This window comes from Lepidochelys kempii, chromosome 1, assembly GCF_965140265.1.
Source record: "Lepidochelys kempii isolate rLepKem1 chromosome 1, rLepKem1.hap2, whole genome shotgun sequence".
Taxonomy (NCBI): domain Eukaryota; kingdom Metazoa; phylum Chordata; order Testudines; family Cheloniidae; genus Lepidochelys; species Lepidochelys kempii.
This window is the reverse complement of record NC_133256.1, coordinates 138,044,504-138,063,939: the sequence shown is the minus strand read 5'-3', so window position 1 is coordinate 138,063,939 and position 19,436 is coordinate 138,044,504. Positions and strand designations below refer to the sequence as shown.

Genomic DNA, 19,436 nt, shown 5'->3' with positions numbered 1-19,436 from the left:
TATAGGACTAGATAAAAATGTATTTAACCTAAAATTAAAAATTAACCCCTTGACATTAAGTTTAGGGATTGATATTTATTTTTTTATAATAGCGTCTCTAACTAGTCTTGTAACTCTCATAGCAGAATAGTGATGTAGTGTAACAGAAACTAAGGAAAAACAACAAGGAGTGTGGTGGCAGACTCCTTGTTGTTTTTGTGGATACAGACTAACACGGCTACCCCCTGATACTAGAAACTAAGGAGTTATCTAAGACAAGGCTCATCAATTGTTGTGATTGATCTGGTTACAACTGCAACACATTCATTACAAATAGCTATAAACTATTACAGTACTTTGCTGGAATAGACCAAAACTCAGCAGCACATTCTATAAACTCTGATTTGGATGAATACTGGGGGGAGGAGGGTTGTTTTTAATAAGGGCACTTTATTAATAACTCATGGGAGAAGGAGATATTTGCTCAGGAATATCTCACCTTGAATGCTCATGGTATTAAAAAACACTGCTTCTCCCCCCCCCTCCCATCCCAATTATTTATAAACAAAAGCTCCCTGGAAGCCATGCTAATCTTGCTGGAGCTGAGATTGGTGCATGGGACGTTCAAAATTCATGCTTGAAGGCTCCTTAATGTGATACCTAATCTTACACAGGATTACTGGAATTATTTTATCTGTGTTATTCCTGCAAAGGTATGATGGAGGCTTGAGTAAGAAGCTAAGGATTTTGGCCCATTTGGCAGGGGATTATTTGTGTGTTCTTTCTTTTGGGGGTGGAATGACTTGGTTGAATGTATTAAGCAGGGGTTCTTAAATGCTTTCATAGGGTGGATTGCATCCGAATAGTTTTTCTTTTCTCCACCTAACTCACTTTGCATAATCAAATAAGATCCCTGTGCTAACTACGGGCACTTTATACATGGAGAAGTAATTTAAGGAAAGCATTCAATGTAGTTTTAACTAGGGCTGCCAAGTGATTAAAAAAATTAATCGTGATTAATCACACTGTTAATAATAGAATACCATTTCTTTAAATATTTTTGGATGTTTTCTACATTTTCAAATATATTGATTTCAATTACAGCACAGAATATAAAGTGTACAGTGCTCACTTTATATTTATTTTTATTATAAATATTTGCATTGTAAAAAACAAAAGAAATAGTATTTTTCAATTCACCTAATACAAGTACTGTAGTGCAATCTCTTTATCATGAAAGTTGAACTTACAATGTAGAATTATGTAAAAAAAACAAACCCTGCATTCAAAAATTAAACAATGTAAAATTTTAGAGGCTGCAAGTCCACTCAGTCCTACTTCTTGTTCAGCCAATCACTCAGATAAACAAGTCTGTTTACATTTGCAGGAGATAATGCTGCCCAATTCTGGTTTACGTTACCTGAAAGTGAGAACAGGCGTTCTCGTGGCACTGTTGTAGCCAGATATTTATGTGCCAAATGCGCTAAAGATTGATATGTCCCTTCATGCTTCAACCACCATTCCAGGGGACATGCGTCCAGGGTGATGACGGGTTCTGCTCAATAACAATCCAAAGCAGTGCAGACTGACACATGTTCGTTTTCATTATCTGAGTCCAATGCTACCAGCAGAAGGTTGATTTTCTTTTTTGGTGGTTTATGGTCTATAGTTTCTTAATTGGAGTGTTGCTCTTTTAAGTCTTCTGAAAGCATGCACCACACCTCATCCTTCTCAGATTTTGGAAGGCACTTCAGATTCTTAAACCTTGGGTTAAGTGCTGTAGCTCTCTTTAGAATCTCACATTGGTACCTTTGCGCTTTGTCAAATCTGCAGTGAAAGTGTTCTTAAAATGAACAACATGTGCTGGGTCATCATGCAAGACTGCTATAACATGAAGTATATGGCAGAAGGTGGGTAAAACAGGGGACATACAGTTCTTCCCCAAGGAGTTCAATCACAAACAAATTTGTTTGTCTTGGCGATTGGCTGAACAAGAAGTAGGACTGAGTGGACTTGTAGGCGCTGAAGTTTTACATTGTTTTGTTTTTTAGCCCAGTCACGTAACAAAAAATATATACATTTGTAAGTTGCACTTTCACAATAAAGAGATTGCACTACAGTACTTGTATGAGGTAGATTGCAGAGAACAGTTTTGAGGAGGGAATTGGCAGTAGCTTTGTGGGTGTACTACAAATGAACTGCCAGAAACAAAGAGCAGAGACAGCACCATGTGTCATCTTCCCCCTACCCTTAACCCCTCCAGCTCTCTTGGGGCATCCAGCAAGTGCTTCATGGCCCGTAGTCTAGGAGCCACTGTTATTCTTTGCTTCTGAATTTGCACGGGCTTGCCTTATACTATTGCAAACTCACCTCAAATCTGCTTGGTTGTCATGTCCACATCCTCTCTAAAATATTTTTAGGAAACTTATAAAAGGACAGCTGTACTAAGAAATGGGAATGCTAGAATCGGTATCTTATTTTTCTAAGGCCACTGGAGAAAGTAATTGTTAAACATGATGCTGGCAACCGCCTGGAAAAGTAATGGTATTGGGAAAAAGTAAAAACACTCTTCAGAATAAATCACTGGATTTTTGCATTCCATGAAAGCCTTAAGTATGCAAAGAATTGCTTGGCTTGTAACCATGCATATGATAAACTACCGTATCTGGAAGGACTCTCTGTACATCTGTTCCTGTCTAAATAAATGTTAGGTTCTGTCTGTCCATTTTCAGTAATCTGGCAAGGGATTAAAGTTCATTATATTAAAAAGACAAAGGTTGATGTTGTGGAAGAGGTATTTTATTTTTCATCTTCTCTGTAAACCTGATTATCCTACCACCTATATAGTTTTAGAATAAAATACTGCAGCACAGGTGGACCTGTCCTAATAAACTAAACCAGGTATCAACATTTTGACTGTGTTTAAAGTACTAAACAATAACAAAGATATAGGCTCGTCCTGCTCACTGCTGAAAAAATAAAGTTAAAAAAGTTCAAAGGCTCCTTAAGATAAATGTCCAAGGTCATCCCTTCCAGTTTTCATAGTTCTTAGTGAAGGGAACATACCATCTATACTTGATCATAAGCAGGGGTCAGCAAACTTTGGCTCCCAGGCCATCAGCCTAAACCTCTGGCGGGCTGAGGCAGTTTATTTACCTCAAGTGTCCACAGGCATGGAGGAAAACCTAAGTAAATAAAGTATCCCAGCCTGCCAGCAGCTTACCCTGATAGGTCTGGACAGCAACTGGTGGGGAAATTTTACAAGGTGAGAAGGAGAGGGTCAGGGGAGTAACCCCTGTGACCACCCCCCACACCCATGACCCCACCCCTAGTCCAGGACCTCCACACTTCCCCCATCCCATTCCTTCCCACCTTAGCTGGGGCAGGCTAGGGGAGGATGTCTCTGGCCTGGCTGGAGCTGTTCCAGGAGGCTGGGTGGGGAGAGATTCTGGCCCCCTCTAACCTTCTGGCTCTGCTGTCTCTCCTTGCCCACTCTTTGCGGGGGGGGGGCTGTGTCCCACCTCTTCCTCTCTCTATACCTGCTCATAAGCTGACCCCCTTCTCTGATGCTTCCCTTTTTTACTAAAAAAATTCAGCTTACGAACAAGTATATACAATAATTTAGCTGGTGAATGAAAAATAACCATTTGAACTGCTCAAGGGCTATGCAGCGTTAAGGACACTAGGATTTTCAATGAATTCCTGCTGTGGAATAATCTCCTATTCTCCAACATACTTGATTGTAGTCTTCCAACCCTATAAAGCAGGCTTTCACACAGTCTAGCACATCTGGTTCCTTCACTGTAGGTGTTTCTGTTGTAATAAGGATCATGCAGTGATCTTTAGTCTCATACTTTAGTCTAATCTTTATAGCATTGGTCAAATTACTTAATTGTTCACCAACCTCAGATAAGCCATCTGTAAAATGGACACAAAATATGTATCATATTTTAGGAGGCTTAAAGATGCTCACAGAAAGGAGACTTCCCCAGAGTCCTGACTGGCTTCATGGGGAGCAGTTCCAGAGCATTGCGCAGGGACTCCGTGACAGAGGGAACTGGGGTTATTTAGTCTTCAGAAGAGAAGAGTGAGGGGGGATTTGATAGCCGCTTTCAACTACCTGAAGGGGGTTCCAAAAAGGATGGAGCTTGGCTGTTCTCAGTGGTGGCAGAAGACAGAATAAGCAGCAGTGGTCTCAAGTTGCAGTGGGGGAGGTCTAGGCTGGATATTAGGAAACACTATTTCACTAGGAGGGTGGTGAAACACTGGAATGCATTACCTAGGGAGGTGGTGGAATCTCCATCCTTAGATATTTTTAAGGTCAGGCTTGACAAAGCCCTGGCTGGGATGATTTAGTTGGGGTTGGACTAGATGACCTCCTGAGGTCCGGTCTAACCCTGATATTCTATGATTCTCCAATTTTAAAAAGTAGAAAAAAAATCATTTAAAGATAATCAAATAATGAGTTTTCCCCAGGAAGTGTAGGTGGCCATTATGGTGCTTATAAGTAAAGAAAATCCTAAAAATATTTGCGATTCCATCACACCCATTAATGATTTTTCCATTTTACCACCTATAGATTCCAATTGCCAGTATTATCTGGATCATCCATACAGGTGCCAGTAGATTTATTATGTTGAACTGTAATTATCCCAGCTCTTTCTGACGTACATTTGTAAACGCCAGGATCCTACTAATCTGCAACTCCACAACTGTACTAGATAAGGAATCCTGTACTGAGTCAAAGTTTATGCAAAAGTTTGTCCTTTGAGCTGGCACATGGTAGGTTTTACTTCAAATAGAGTAGCTCCTGATACTGCTGGCTCAGTGCTTGTATGGAAGGCTGTGTACTGCCACCATCTGGTCAAAAGCTGGCATGAAGCTTTTCATCCCTGCATGTAAATTCATTTCTCTGCCTCCTACCTCGATATTTTCAGACACGTATGGGGGAGGGGAAATTTCAGCACAAAGTGGGAAGAAATAGCTCATCCTTTGAGCTGAAAAGAAAAAAAATGGTATAGCTGAAAGCCTGCACATACCCACGTCTACTAATTTTTTATTTTCTAGCTACAATGGCAGAAAAAATGCACATGATCTTTGTGAGAACTGGTCCCAAGAAGCACCTATGTTTGCTGTCTCAGAAGTGAGGTCAAGGACTGACTAAACACTGCCCTACCCTTTCAGCTCTAGATGCTCAGGCATGTGGGCAAGGCACTGGAGGAAGCGTGCACTAATGCTACTCCTGCTGGGCCAGGCTAAACAGGAGTTGTTTTCAGATAAGCATTCAAAAATGCAAAGCCAAAATTTTCTAAGTGGCAGGTGCCCAAAGTTAGGGTATGTCTACACTATGAAATTCAGTTGAGTCTATAGATGTTGATTTTTAGAAATCAATTTTATGTAGTCCATTGTGTATATCCCCACTAAATGCATTAAGTTGGTGCAGTGCGTCCTCAATACCATGGCTAGCATCGACTCATGGAGCGTTGCACTGTGGGTAGCTATCCCACAGTTCCCGCAGTCTCTGCCACCCATTGGCATTCTGGGTTAAGCTCCCATGCCTGATGGGGCAAAAACATTGTCACAGTTGGTTTTGGATACATGTCATCAATCTCTCCTTCCTCCCTCCTGCCGTGAAAGCAACCGCAGACAATCATTTCACAGCTTTTTTTCTGGGTTATCCATGCAGACGCCATACCACGGCAAGCATGGAGCCTGCTCAGTTCACCACTGCTGTTGCGAGCATTGTAAACACCTCCCACATTATACTGCAGTATGTGCAGAACCTGGCTAAGAGATGGCAGCACAAGGAGGATTTTGATGAGGACATGAACACAGACATTCCTGAAAGCAAGGGAAGTGGCAATTGGGACATCATGGTGGCAGTGGGGCTGGTTGATACAGTGGTTGATACAGTGGAATGCTGATTCTGGGCCCAGCGAACAAGCATAGACTAGGGGGACCGCATAGTCTTGCGGGTATGGGATGATTCATGCATAAGGCCACTTTGCTGGAACTCTGTGAGTTGCTTTCCCCCACCCTGAAGCACAGGAATACCAAGGTGAGAGCTGCCCTGACAGTTGAGAAACGAGAGGCAATAGCCCTCTGGAAGCTTGCAACTCCTGACTGCTACTGGTCAGTCAGGAATCAATTTGGAGTGGGCAAATCTACTGTGTGGACTGCTGTGATTCAAGTAGCCAATGCAATCACTGATGTTCTGCTATCAAGGGTAGTGACTCTGGGAAATGTGCAGGTCACAGAGGATGGCTTTGGTGCAATGGGTTTCCCTAACTGTGGTGGGGCGATAGACAGAACCCATATCCCTATCTTGGCACTGAACCACCTTGCCAACCAATACATAAACTGCATGGGGTACTTCTCAATGGTACTGCAAGCACTGGTGGCTCACAACAGATGTTTCATCAACATCAATGTGGGATGGCCAGGAAAGGTGCAGGACGCTCGCATCTTTTGGAACTCCGGGGAAGGGACTTACTTCCCAGACCAGAAAATTAATGTTAGGGAAAATTAATGCCAATAGTTATCCTTGGAAACCCAGTCTACCCCTTGCTCCCATGGCTCATGAAGCCATACACAGGCAGCCTGGACAGTAGTAAGGAGCATTTTAACTATAGGCTGAGCAAGTGCAGAATGGTGGTAGAATGTGCGTTTGGACGTTTAAAAGGTCGCTGGAGCTGTTTGCTGACTAGGTTAGACCTCAGCGCAACCAATATTCCCGTTGCTATTACTGCTTAGAATCATAGAATATCAGGGTCTGAAGGGACCCCAGAAGGTCATCTAGTCCAACCCCTGCTCGAAGCAGGACCAATTCCCAGTTAAATCATCCCAGCCAGGGCTTTGTCAAGCCTGACCTTAAAAACCTCTAAGGAAGGAGATTCTACCACCTCCCTAGGTAACGCATTCCAGTGTTTCACCACCCTCATAGTGAAAAAGTTTTTCCTAATATCCAATCTAAACCTCCCCCACTGCAACTTGAGACCATTACTCCTCATTCTGTCATCTGCTACCATTGAGAACAGTCTAGAGCCATCCTCTTTGGAACCCCCTTTCAGGTAGTTGAAAGCAGCTATCAAATCCCCCCTCATTCTTCTCTTCTGCAGACTAAACAATCCCAGCTCCCTCAGCCTCTCCTCATAAGTCATGTGTTCTAGACCCCTAATCATTTTTGTTGCCCTTCGCTGGACTCTCTCCAATTTATCCACATCCTTCTTGTAGTGTGGGGCCCAAAACTGGACACAGTACTCCAGATGAGGCCTCACCAATGTCAAATAGAGGGGAACGATCACGTCCCTCGATCTGCTCGCTATGCCCCTACTTATAAATCCCAAAATGCCATTGGCCTTCTTGGCAACAAGGGCACACTGCTGACTCATATCCAGCTTCTCGTCCACTGTTACCCCTAGGTCCTTTTCCGCAGAACTGCTGCCTAGCCATTCGGCCCCTAGTCTGTAGCGGTGCATTGGATTCTTCCATCCTAAGTGCAGGACCCTGCACTTATCCTTATTGAACCTCATCAGATTTCTTTTGGCCCAGTCCTCCAATTTGTCTAGGTCCCTCTGTATCCTATCCCTCCCCTCCAGCATATCTACCACTCCTCCCAGTTTAGTATCATCCGCAAATTTGCTGAGAGTGCAATCTACACCATCCTCCAGATCATTTATGAAGATATTGAACAAAACCGGCCCCAGAACTGACCCCTGGGGCACTCCACTTGACACCGGCTGCCAACTAGACATGGAGCCATTGATCACTACCGTTGAGCCCGACAATCTAGCCAGCTTTCTACCCACCTTATAGTGCATTCATCCAGCCCATACTTCCTTAACTTGCTGACAAGAATACTGTGGGAGACCGTGTCAAAAGCTTTGCTAAAGTCAAGAAACAATACAGCCACTGCTTTCCCTTCATCCACAGAACCAGTAATCTCATCATAAAAGGCGATTAGATTAGTCAGGCATGACCTTCCCTTGGTGAATCCATGCTGGCTGTTCCTGATCACTTTCCTCTCATGCAAGTGCTTTAGGATTGATTCTTTGAGGACCTGCTCCATGATTTTTCCAGGGACTGAGGTGAGGCTGACTGGCCTGTAGTTCCCCGGATCCTCCTCCTTCCCTTTTTTAAAGATTGGCACTACATTAGCCTTTTTCCAGTCATCCGGGACTTCCCCCGTTCGCCACGAGTTTTCAAAGATAATGGCCAATGGCTCTGCAATCACAGCCGCCAATTCCTTCAGCACTCTCGGATGCAACTCGTCCGGCCCCATGGACTTGTGCACGTCCAGCTTTTCTAAATAGTCCCTAACCACCTCTATCTCCACAGAGGGCTGGCCATCTCTTCCCCATTTTGTGATGCCCAGCGCAGCAGTCTGGGAGCTGACCTTGTTAGTGAAGACAGAGGCAAAAAAAGCATTGAGTACATTAGCTTTTTCCACATCCTCTGTCACTAGGTTGCCTCCCTCATTCAGTAAGGGGCCCACACTTTCCTTGGCTTTCTTCTTGTTGCCAACATACCTGAAGAAACCCTTCTTGTTACTCTTGACATCTCTTGCTAGCTGCAGCTCCAGGTGCGATTTGGCCCTCCTGATATCATTCCTACATGCCCGAGCAGTATTTTTATACTCTTCCCTGGTCATATGTCCAACCTTCCACTTCTTGTAAGCTTCTTTTTTATGTTTAAGATCCGCTAGGATTTCACCATTAAGCCAAGCTGGTCGCCTGCCATATTTACTATTCTTTCGACTCATCGGGATGGTTTGTCCCTGTAACCTCAACAGGGATTCCTTGAAATACAGCCAGCTCTCCTGGACTCCTTTCCCCTTCATGTTAGTCCCCCAGGGGATCCTGGCCATCCGTTCCCTGAGGGAGTCGAAGTCTGCTTTCCTGAAGTTCAGGGTCCATATCCTGCTGCTTACCTTTCTTCCCTGCATCAGGATCCTGAACTCAACCAACTCATGGTCACTGCCTCCCAGATTCCCATCCACTTTTGCTTCCCCCACTAATTCTACCCGGTTTGTGAGCAGCAGGTCAAGAAAAGCACCCTTGGCTCCTCTAGCACTTGCGCCAGGAAATTGTCCCCTACGCTTTCCAAAAACTTCCTGGATTGTCTATGCTTGCTGTGTGCTCCATAATATCTGTGAGAGTAAGGGGGAGACGTTTATGGTGGGGTGGGAGGTTGAGGCAAATCGCCTGGCTGCCAATTTTGAACAGCAATTAGAAGAGTACAAGAAGAGTACACGCTGCTCATCAGAGAGGCTTTGAAAACCAGTTTCATGACTGGCCAGGCTACGGTGTGACAGTTGTGTGTGTTTCTCCTTGATGCAAACCCACCCCCTTTGTTGATATTAATTTCCTGTAAGCCAACCACCCTCACCCCTTTGCTCACAGCTGGCAAAGGAAATAAAGTCACTATTGTTTTGAAACCATGCATTCTTTATTCATTTTAAAAAGGGGGGGGCAGGGGGAGATAACGGATAAGGTAGCCTGGGTGGGGGAGGAGGGAAGGACAAGGGCACATTGCTTATTGTAGCCACACTACAAATCAAAATTGTTTGAATGACAGCCTTCTGTTGCTTGGACCATCCTCTGGAGTACAGTGGCTGGGTGCCCAGAGCCTCCACCCCTGCGTTCTTGGGCATCTGGGTGAGGAGGATATGGAACTTGGGGAGGAGGGCAGGCGGTTGTACAGTGGATACAGCAGTGGTCTGTGCTCTTGTTGGCTTTCCTGCAGCTCCACCAGACGCCTGAGCATGTCTGTTTGCTCCCCCATTAGCCTCAGCATTGCATCCTGCCTCTTCTCATCTCGCTCACTTAATGCTTTCCTGGACTTTGCCACTTAATGCCTCCATGCATTCAGCTGTGTCCTATCAGTGCAGGAGGACTGCATGAGCTCGGAAACATGTCATCAAAAGTGCGATTTTTTTGCCTTCTAATCTGCGATAACCTCAGGGACGGAGATGATAGGGAGAGCATAGAAACATTTGCACCTGCAAGGGGATAAAAAGGGAGAGTAAAATTTAAGATGATACGTTCCTGAGAACAAAAGGGAGACTCTTTCACAGTGACTCAAGCAATTCACAGCAGACAGCACATATGTTTTAGGTACAAGGTCGCATTTTGCCTTTTGTATTGAGCGCTTGCCAGTATGGTGACACATCACACACAGCTGGGCAACAGAATTCAGTTTCCAGGCAGCCATGGTAAGCCAAAGGATACATAGGTTTGGCTTCTAACACCTTCATAACGTGGGAATGTTTTCAAACTGCAGCATTCTCCTTTCCCATAGCAAGCAATGCTGGTTGGGTTTGCCATTTAAAAGGTGGGGCTGCAGTTTTGGGGTGGATGTGCAGCACACACCTCTCCCCACCCCTCCGCATAGCTATTTGGGATGATCTCTTCATCCTTCCTTCTGCCGCATGGCTATGGCATGATCCCTTTTAGCCAAGCACAAACAGTCCAGCATGAATGGGGTCCTTTTACGGTTCCCTTAAAAAAATTCCCCTATTTCAGCCAGGTGACCACGAATTATATCACTCTCCTGAGGCTAACACAGAAAGATAAAGACCGAATGTTGCTTGAATGCAACCAAAACCCAGGACCATTTGCTGCCATGCTTTGTGCTGCAATGATTCTAGACTACTTGCTACTGGCTTGGCATGGTAAAGTGTCCTACTGTGGAGGACGAAATAAGGCAGCCCTCCCCAGAAACCTTCTGCGAAGGCTTTCAGAATTACCTCCAGGAGAGCTGGACGATTCCCTGGAGGATTCCCACTCCATCCCCAGACACGTTAACAGACTTTCTAGTAGCTGTACTGGCCACGAATGCATCCCAAGTCTTCAGGGCAAATCAGACATTAAACACTATTGCTTTTAAACCCTGTACTGTAGTTACAAATGTGCACTCACCAGAGGTGCCTTCTCCGGCTTCAGGGTCAGGGATCCCGCCTTGGGAGGGTATTGGCTCCAGGGTGATGAAAAGGTCCTAGCTGCTAGGGAGAATGGATTCACCGCTTGCCTGTTGTGCATTCTCCTCCTCTTCCTCATCCACAAAATCCTCCCCCCTTGCAGGTGTCCACGGACAGTGGTGGGGTAGTGGTAGGGTCCCCCCCTCCCCCTGATGAATGCCATACAGTTGATCATAGAAACAGCATGTATGGGGCTCTGACCCAGAGTGAGCATTTGCCTCCTTTGTCTTTCGGTAGGCTTGCCTGAGCTCCTTGACATTCACGCGGCACTGCTGTGTGTCCCTGTTGTAGTCTCTGTCCATCATGCCCTGTGCAATTTTGGCATATATACATTAGCATTTCTTCTTTTTGATTGGAGTTCGGCCTGCACAGATTCTTCTCCCCATACAGCAATCAGATCCAGTGTCTCCCTTTCGGTCCATGCTGGAGCTTGTTCGCAATTCTGGGGGGACTGCATGGTCACCTGTGCTGCTGAGCTCACCACCAATTTTAAGAGCCCTTTAGGTCGATGGAATGGGATTGCCTGTGTAGATGCATTCATTATATAATTGACCTAACGCGGCGAAATTCAACCTAACCCTGTAGTGTAGACCAGGGCTTAGGCTTCTATATCTGTTGTAGGGCTCCTGCATTGGGAGTGCTTTGTTCCAGGTCAGCCTTGAGTGGGCCTGACTGTTATAAAAAGGCAGTCAGCTGTGAACCAGCTGAGCAGCGAACAGCAGAGAGGCTAACAGAGGGAGTTTGCCTGCAAGTTTGCCTGGGGAGAGCCCACTGAGGCTTTCAGTTTGCAGGCTTCTCTGAGTAGTTACTACAACACCTGAGGAAGCTCTTGGAAGGTAATATGGATGGTGAGTGTTCAGCTGTTGTTACCTGCACAGGATGTGCCATGTTTGTCTTTCTTCCACAGGACAGAAGCGACTTTGTACAAAGTGCAAGCTGGTCTTCATATTGGAAGAGAAGGTTCAAGGTCTGGAGAAACAAGTATCAACCCTGAGTTGCATAAGAGAAACTGAAGATTTCCTAGACAGACGTCAGGATACGCTTCTATGGGCACAACATTCTGAAGATTCAGAGCAGGCTGCGCAGTGGGGACAGAAGGACGGTGAAGAAATTTGGCAGCATGTGACCTCCAGAAGAAGAAAGGGGAGCGACCAGGTACCAGCAATGCAGATACAGGTAAGCAACTGTTTTCATGTTCTCTCCACAGGTACTAATGCGGAGAGTGTCACTAGATGATATATCTAAGGGAAGGGAGCAGAAGGAGACTCCGCCGATTGGAAGGCATGAGATGCACTGTCTTTGGGAAGGGAGTTCCACGACCACCACTCCCAAGAGAAGTAGGCGGATGGTGGTGGCTGGGGATTCCCTCCTCAGGGAGACAATCATCTATCTGCCGCCCCGACCGGGAAAACTGAGAAGTCTGCTACTTGCCGGGAGCTAGGATTCACGATGTGACGGAGAGACTGCTGAGACTCATCAAGCCCTCGGATTGCTACCCCTTCCTGCTTCTTTATGTGGGCACCAATGATACTGCCAAGAATGACCTTGAGCGGATCACTGCAGACTACATGGCTCTGGGAAGAAGGATAAAGGAGTTTGAGGCGCAAGTGGTGTTCTCGTCCATCCTCCCCATGGAAGGAAAAGGCCCGGGTAGAGACCGTCGAATCGTGGAAGTCAATGAATGGCTACACAGGTGATGCAGAGAGAAGGCTTTGGGTTCTTTGACCATAGGATGGTGTTCCAAGTAGGAGGAGTGCTAGGCAGAGACAGGCTCCACCTAACGAAGAGAGGGAAGAACATCTTTGCAAGCAGGCTGGCTACCCTAGTGAGGAGGGCTTTAAACTAGGTTCACTGGGGGAAGGAGACCAAAGCCCTGAGGTAAGTGGGATACCAGGAGGAAACATGAGCAGGCGAGCACAAGAGGGGAGGGCTCCTGCCTCATACTGAGAAAGAGGGACAATCAGTGAGTTATCTTAAGTGCCTATACACAAATGCATGAAGCCTGGGAAACAAGCAGGGAGAACTGGAAGTCCTGGCACAGTCAAGGAATTATGATGTGATTGGAATAACAGAGACTTGGTGGGATAACTGGAGTACTGTCATGGATGGATATAAACTGTTCAGGAAGGACAGGCAGAGCAGAAAAGGTGGAGGAGTTGCATTGTATGTAAGAGCAGTATGACTGCTCAGAGCTCCGGTATGAAACTGCAGAAAAACCTGAGAGTCTCTGGATTAAGTTTAGAAGTGTGAGCAACAAGGGGGATGTCGTGGTGGGAGTCTGCTATAGACCACAAGACCAGGGGGATGAGGTGGATGAGGCTTTCTTCCGGCAACCAACAGAAGTTACTAGATCGCAGGCCCTGGTTCTCATGGGAGACTTCAATCACCCTGATATCTGCTGGGAGAGCAATACAGCGGTGCAGAGACAATCCAGGAAGTTTTTGGAAAGGGTAGGGGACAATTTACTGGTGCAAGTGCTGGAGGAACCAACTAGGGGCAGAGCTCTTCTTGACCTGCTGCTCACAAACCGGGAAGAATTAGTAAGGGAAGCAAAAGTGGATGGGAACCTGGGAGGCAGTGACCATGAGATGGTCGAGTTCAGGATCCTGACACAAGGAAGAAAGGAGAGCAGCAGAATACAGACCCTGGACTTCAGAAAAGCAGACTTTGACTCCCTCAGGGAACTGATGGCATGATCCCCTGGGAGAATAACATGAGCGGGGAAAGGAGTCCAGGAGAGTTAGCTGTATTTTAAAGAATCCTTATTGAGGTTACAGGAACAAACCATCCCGATATGCAGAAAGAATAGTAAATATGGCAGGCGACCAGCTTGGCTTAACAGTGAAATCCTTGCTGATCTTAAACACAAAAAAGAAGCAGCTTACAGGAAGTGGAAGATTGGACAAATGACCAGGGAGGAGTACAAAAATGTTGCTCAAGCATGCAGGAGTGAAATCAGGAAGGCCAAATCACACTTGGAGTTGCAGCGAGCAAGAGATGTTAAGAGTAACAAGAAGGGTTTCTTCAGGTATGTTAGCAACAAGAAGAAAGTCAAGGAAAGTGTGGGCCCTTACTGAAGGAGAGAGGCAACCTCATGACAGAGGATGTGGAAAAAGCTAATGTATTCAATGCTTTTTTGCTTCTGTCTTCACGAACAAGGTCAGCTCCCAGACTACTACACTGGACAGCACAGCATGGGGAGGAGGTGACCAGCCCTCTGTGGAGAAAGAAGTGGTTTGGGACTATTTAGAAAAGCTGGACAAGCACAAGTCCCTGGGGCCGGATGCGCTGCATCTGAGGGTGCTAAAGGAGTTGGCGGATGTGATTGCAGAGCCATTGGCCATTATCTTTGAAAACTCATGGCAATCAGGGGAGGTCCCAGATGACTGGAAAAAGGCTAATGTAGTGCCCATCTTTAAAAAAGGGAAGGAGGAGGATCCGGGGAACTACAGGCCAGTCAGCCTCACCTCAGTCCCTGGAAAAATCATGGAGCAGGTCCTCAAGGAATCAATTCTGAAGCATTTAGAGGAGAGGAAAGTGATCAGGAACAATCAGCATGGATTTACCAAGGGCAAGTCATGCCTAACTAATCTAATTGCCTTCTGTGACGAGATAACTGGCTCTGTGGATGAGGGGAAAGCAGTGGACGTCTTATTCCTTGACTTTAGCAAAGGTTTTGATATGGTCTCCTACAGTATTCTTGCCAGCAAGTTAAAGAAGTATGGGCTGGATGAATGGACTATAAGATGGATAGAAAGCTGGCTAGATCGTCGGGCTCAACGGGTAGTAATCAATGGCTCCATGTCCAGTTGGAAGACGGTATCAAACGGAGTGCCCCAAAGGTCGGTCCTCAGGCCGGTTTTGTTCAATATCTTCATTAATGATCTCGAGGATGGCGTGGACTGCACCCTCAGCAAGTTTGCAGATGACACTAAACTGGGAGGAGTGGTAGATACGCTGCAGGGCAGGGATAAGATACAGAGGTACCTAGACAAATTAGAGGATTGGGCCAAAGAAAGAAAATCTGATGAGGTTCAACAAGGACAAGTGCAGAGCCCTGCACTTAGGATGGAAGAATCCCATGCATTGCTACAGACTAGGGACCGAATGGCTAGGCAGCAGTTCTGCAGAAAAGGACCTAGGAGTTACAGTGGACGAGAAGCTGGATATGCGTCAACAGTGTGCCCTTGTTGCCAAGAAGGCTAACGGCATTCTGGGCTGTATAAATAGAGGCATTGCTAGCAGATCGGGGGATGTGATCATTCGCCTCTATTAGACATTGGTGAGGCGTCATCTGGAGTAGTGTGTCCAGGTTTGGGCCCCACACTACAAGAAGGATGTAGAAAAATTGGAAAGCGTCCAGTGGAGGGCAACAAAAATGATTAGGGGACTGGAACACATGACTTATGAGGAGAGGCTGAGGGATCTGGGATTGTTTAGTCTGTGGAAGAGAAGAACGAGGGGGGATTTGATAGCTGCTTTCAACTACCTGAAAGGGGGTTCCAAAGAGGATGGATCTAGACTGTTCGCAGTGGTAGCAGATGACAGAACGAGGAGTAATGGTTTCAAGTTGCAGTGGGGGAGGTTTAGGTTGGATATTAGGAAAAACTTTTTCACTAGGAGAGTGGTGAAGCACTGGAATGCGTTACCTAGGGAGGTGGTGGAATCTCCTTCCTTTGAGGTTTTTAAGGTCAGGCTTGACAAAGCCCTGGCTGGGATGATTTAGTTGGGGATTGGTCCTGCTTTGAGCAGGGGGTTGGACTAGATGACCTCCTGAGGTCCCTTCAGACCCTGATATTCTATGTTCTATGGTATGATTCATAGCAGCAGCATAATTTTTCAGAACAGCTGATCACCTGCAACCCTCACTCATGTCAATAGGAGTGGCACGAACTCAGTACCTCTGGAAAATTGTTTCCGTGCTTCAGGTGCCCAAGGATGGGATTTTCAGAAGCCTTCAGCGATAGCCTACTACTGTCATTAACTTCAGTGCAAGCAGAGTTGTGGTAATGCTCAGCACTGTTGAAAGTCCCAATATAGCTTTAGGAGCTTAATTTAAAGTATTTCGGTTGGAAAAATTTGGCCTGGGTGTTTATCCAAACTTTGGGCCATGTTGTGACTTCCCGTAACTTCAAAGATGTAGGTTCCTTAGAATTGACCAACACTGCCCATTATAGCATTGGCCTTCACAATACCCTCTGGCAAGAAATTCCAGAGATTGACAGTGCGTTGCGTGAAAAAAATACTTTCTTGTGTTTGTTTTAAACCTTTTACCTATTAATTTCATTTCATGGCCCCTTGTTCTTGTATTATGAGAAGGAGTAAACACCACTTCCTTATTTACTTTCTCTACACCACTCATGATTTTATAGACCTCTATCATATCCCCCCTTAGTCACCTCTTTTTCAAGCTGAAAAGTCCCAGTCTTATTAATCTCTCCTCATACTGAAGCCGTTCTATACCCCTAATAATTTTTGTTGCCCTTTTCTGAAATTTCCAATTCCAGTATATCTTTGTTTAGATGGGACGACCATATCTGCATGCAGAATTCAAGGTGTGGGCGTACCATTGATTTATATAGAAGTAGTAGTATATTTTCTGTCTTACCATCTATCCCTTTCTTGATGATTCCCAACATTCTGTTTGCTTTTTTGACTGCTGCTGCACATTGAGTGGATGTTTTCAGAGAACTATCCACAATTACTCCAAGATTTCTTGAGTGGTAACAGCTAACTTAGACCACATCATTGTACATGTATAGTATATGTATAGTTAGGATTATGTTTTCCAGTGTGCATTACTTTGCATTTATCAACATTAAATTTCATCTGAGTAACAGTATTTTTGTGTCCAAATGGTAATGGTAAAGCACACTGTGACTGGCAAATTACATAGTTCAATATTATTGTCCAATTTAGGGATGTAAAAAAATCTGTTTTGCTGGCTTCATTGTCTGGTGACCAATTATGACAATTCGATTTTTGGATACTTAAAACTTTTTTGAGAAGTAGATTTGTCCTATTTCTAGCACACCTAGCTGGTCACGAGCTTTTGGTGCCAAAAGCCTTTGACCAAGGCACATCCACATGCTCCCATCTCAGAAAAATGGCTTGTGCCAGTGTCTTCACCTTCTCAACCCCTCCCCTCTGATTTCCTACCTCTAGGAAATGTTTCCTCCCTCCCCTATCAAGAAGCTGTGAGGGGATTCCAGTGGGGTGTGTCCTCCGGTGGGACACCCATGATCTGAGCCTCAAGACCCAGCACTATTGACTTCGACCCCAACAGGAGGCCCGTCGAGTCCGGTGCTGGTGGACTCTCCAACTTGGGAGGATTTGGAGGAAGAGCTCAACCTTCCCTCCATTCTGGATATCTACGCGGCAGCGTGGGACCTCATTGCCATGGCAATGAGGTCCCCGGCCCTGCAGGTGCAGGCCCTGGCACTGCAAGCTCCAGCATCCTTTACAGCACCGAGGGCGGCACTGCCTCTGGTTCATCATCGTGGCAAGCCTATGATGATACGGGGCCGCTCACCATCTCCCTGGCACCATCGGGCTCCTCCCCCCATGGTCGGGCACAGACCACTCCTCCAAGGCAGACGCCATGTCTTCTGTCTCTCAACGCAGCCACTACCGGTCCCAGAACTGCAGACCAGTGGAATCATTGGCACTTGCACTCACCTGGCAGGCCCAGTACAATGGCCCTTTTGGACCCCTTGGGCCTACCATCAGGCTCAGGGTCAGGACTCCAGGCCAGCATCGGTGGCATCCTTCACCCTGTTCTCCCCCCCCCCCCCCCGCCCCAAGAAACATCACTGGCTCGCCACATCCCCAAAGCTCCCCACGAGACAGGGACTCTGGGCTGTCATGCTCAGCACCTGAACCAGCACCATCAGTGACACTAGAGCTCCATCCACTCACTGGAGGCTCTGAAGTACGTGACCCGCCCTCCAGAAAGCGAGAAGGGCAGGATGACCCTGACCCATGGGCCTCCTCCTCGCCAGACGGCCATCACCACCACCCTACCAGCAATGGACACCAGGGAACACCAGGACCTTCTTAGGAGGGTGGCCCTAGACCTCAATCTCCAGGCAGAGGCAGTCATGGAGGAGTCTGACCCGATGGTGGATGTCCTTACCCCTGAGGGTCCTTCTAGGGTGGTCTTGCCCCTAATAAGAACAATCCAAAACACCATTAAGGTGCTCTGGCAGACTCCGGCCTCTATACCACCCACTGCTAAAGGGGTGGAAAGATGCTATTTTGTGCCCCAGAAAGGGTACAAACACCTTTTCACCTACCCCCAACTGGGGTCTCTGGTGGTCGATGTGGCAAATCACAAAGAGCAGCAAGGACAGCCAGGTCCCGTGCCTACATCACAAGATGCTAAGAAGCTGGACTCCAGCTTTGAGTGGCCGCTATGCTTTCTGTACTCAGCCGCTGATGGTACTCAGTGGTACTCAGCCGCTATGCTTTCAACTCTTGGAGCTCGTTGGCAAAGGTCCAGGAGTTGCTCCCGGCTGATTCGCACAAGGAGTTTAGCAAGCTCCTTGAGGAGGGCAGGGTGGTCTCCAGAACCTCCCTCCAGGCCGTGTTAGATACGGTGGACTCAGCGGCTCGGCCTATCGCCACCACCATTACAATGAGGCACAGCAAGTGGTTCCAGGTGTCTGGGATACCACTTGAGGTCCAGAACACAATTCAGGACCTCCCCTTTGACTGTGCGGGCCTGTTCGCCCAAAATACGGACTGTCACCTGCCAAGCCTTAAGGACTTGCGGGCGACTTTGAAGTCTTTGGGGATCCACACCCCTGCAGCCCAAAGAAACCCTTTTAAGCCTCACTCCCTGTCCCATTTCTACTCTGGGCCTCATAGGTGAGACTTGTCAAGGAGACAGGGCAGAAACAATACGAGGTGCCCGCCACAGTCCTTCTCAGGCCAAAGCCAGGGTTTGGTCGAACAGGCCCCTGGCCTGAAGCCCAACTTTTGAAGATGCACCCAAGGATGGAGCATCAGTTTCAGTCTCAGATCCTTACCCCCTCTTTGTGAATCGACTCTCCCACTTCTACCGTGCTTAGTCCCAGATCATGTCAGATCTTTGGGTCCTCAGCACAGAAGGGGTGGGATATTCTACCCAATTTTATTCCCTCTCTTCCCCCTTCCCTGTACCTCTTCAGGGACCCTTCTCACGAACAACTCCTCTCACAGGAGGTGCAATTGCTCCTCACTCTAGGGGCAATAGAGGAGGTTCCTCAGGAGTTCAGGGGCAAACTCCTGCCGTTTCCTCATCCCCAAGGCCAAGAGTGGGCTCTGGCCTATCCTGGATCTGCAAGACCTCAACACATTCATAAGGAAAGTGAAGTTTTGCATGATCTCTCTGGCCGTCATCATTCCTTCCCTGGATCTGGGGAACTGGTATGCCGCCCTTGACTTGAAAGATGCGTACTTCCATACATCCATTATCCCTGAGATTTCTGAGATTCGC

At 46.7% G+C, this 19,436-nt stretch overlaps 1 protein-coding gene across 1 annotated transcript in view; it reads right to left on the bottom strand.

The window, feature by feature from the left end:
• Positions 1-9,449: 9,449 nt before the first annotated feature.
• The window catches only part of RAI2 (retinoic acid induced 2), an 83,755-nt gene continuing 73,768 nt past the window's right edge, over positions 9,450-19,436 (bottom strand). Inside the window, exon 4 of the transcript XR_012160312.1 lies at positions 9,450-9,979. The gene's annotated coding sequence lies outside the window, so the exon portion shown is untranslated. The remainder of the gene's footprint in view (positions 9,980-19,436) is intronic.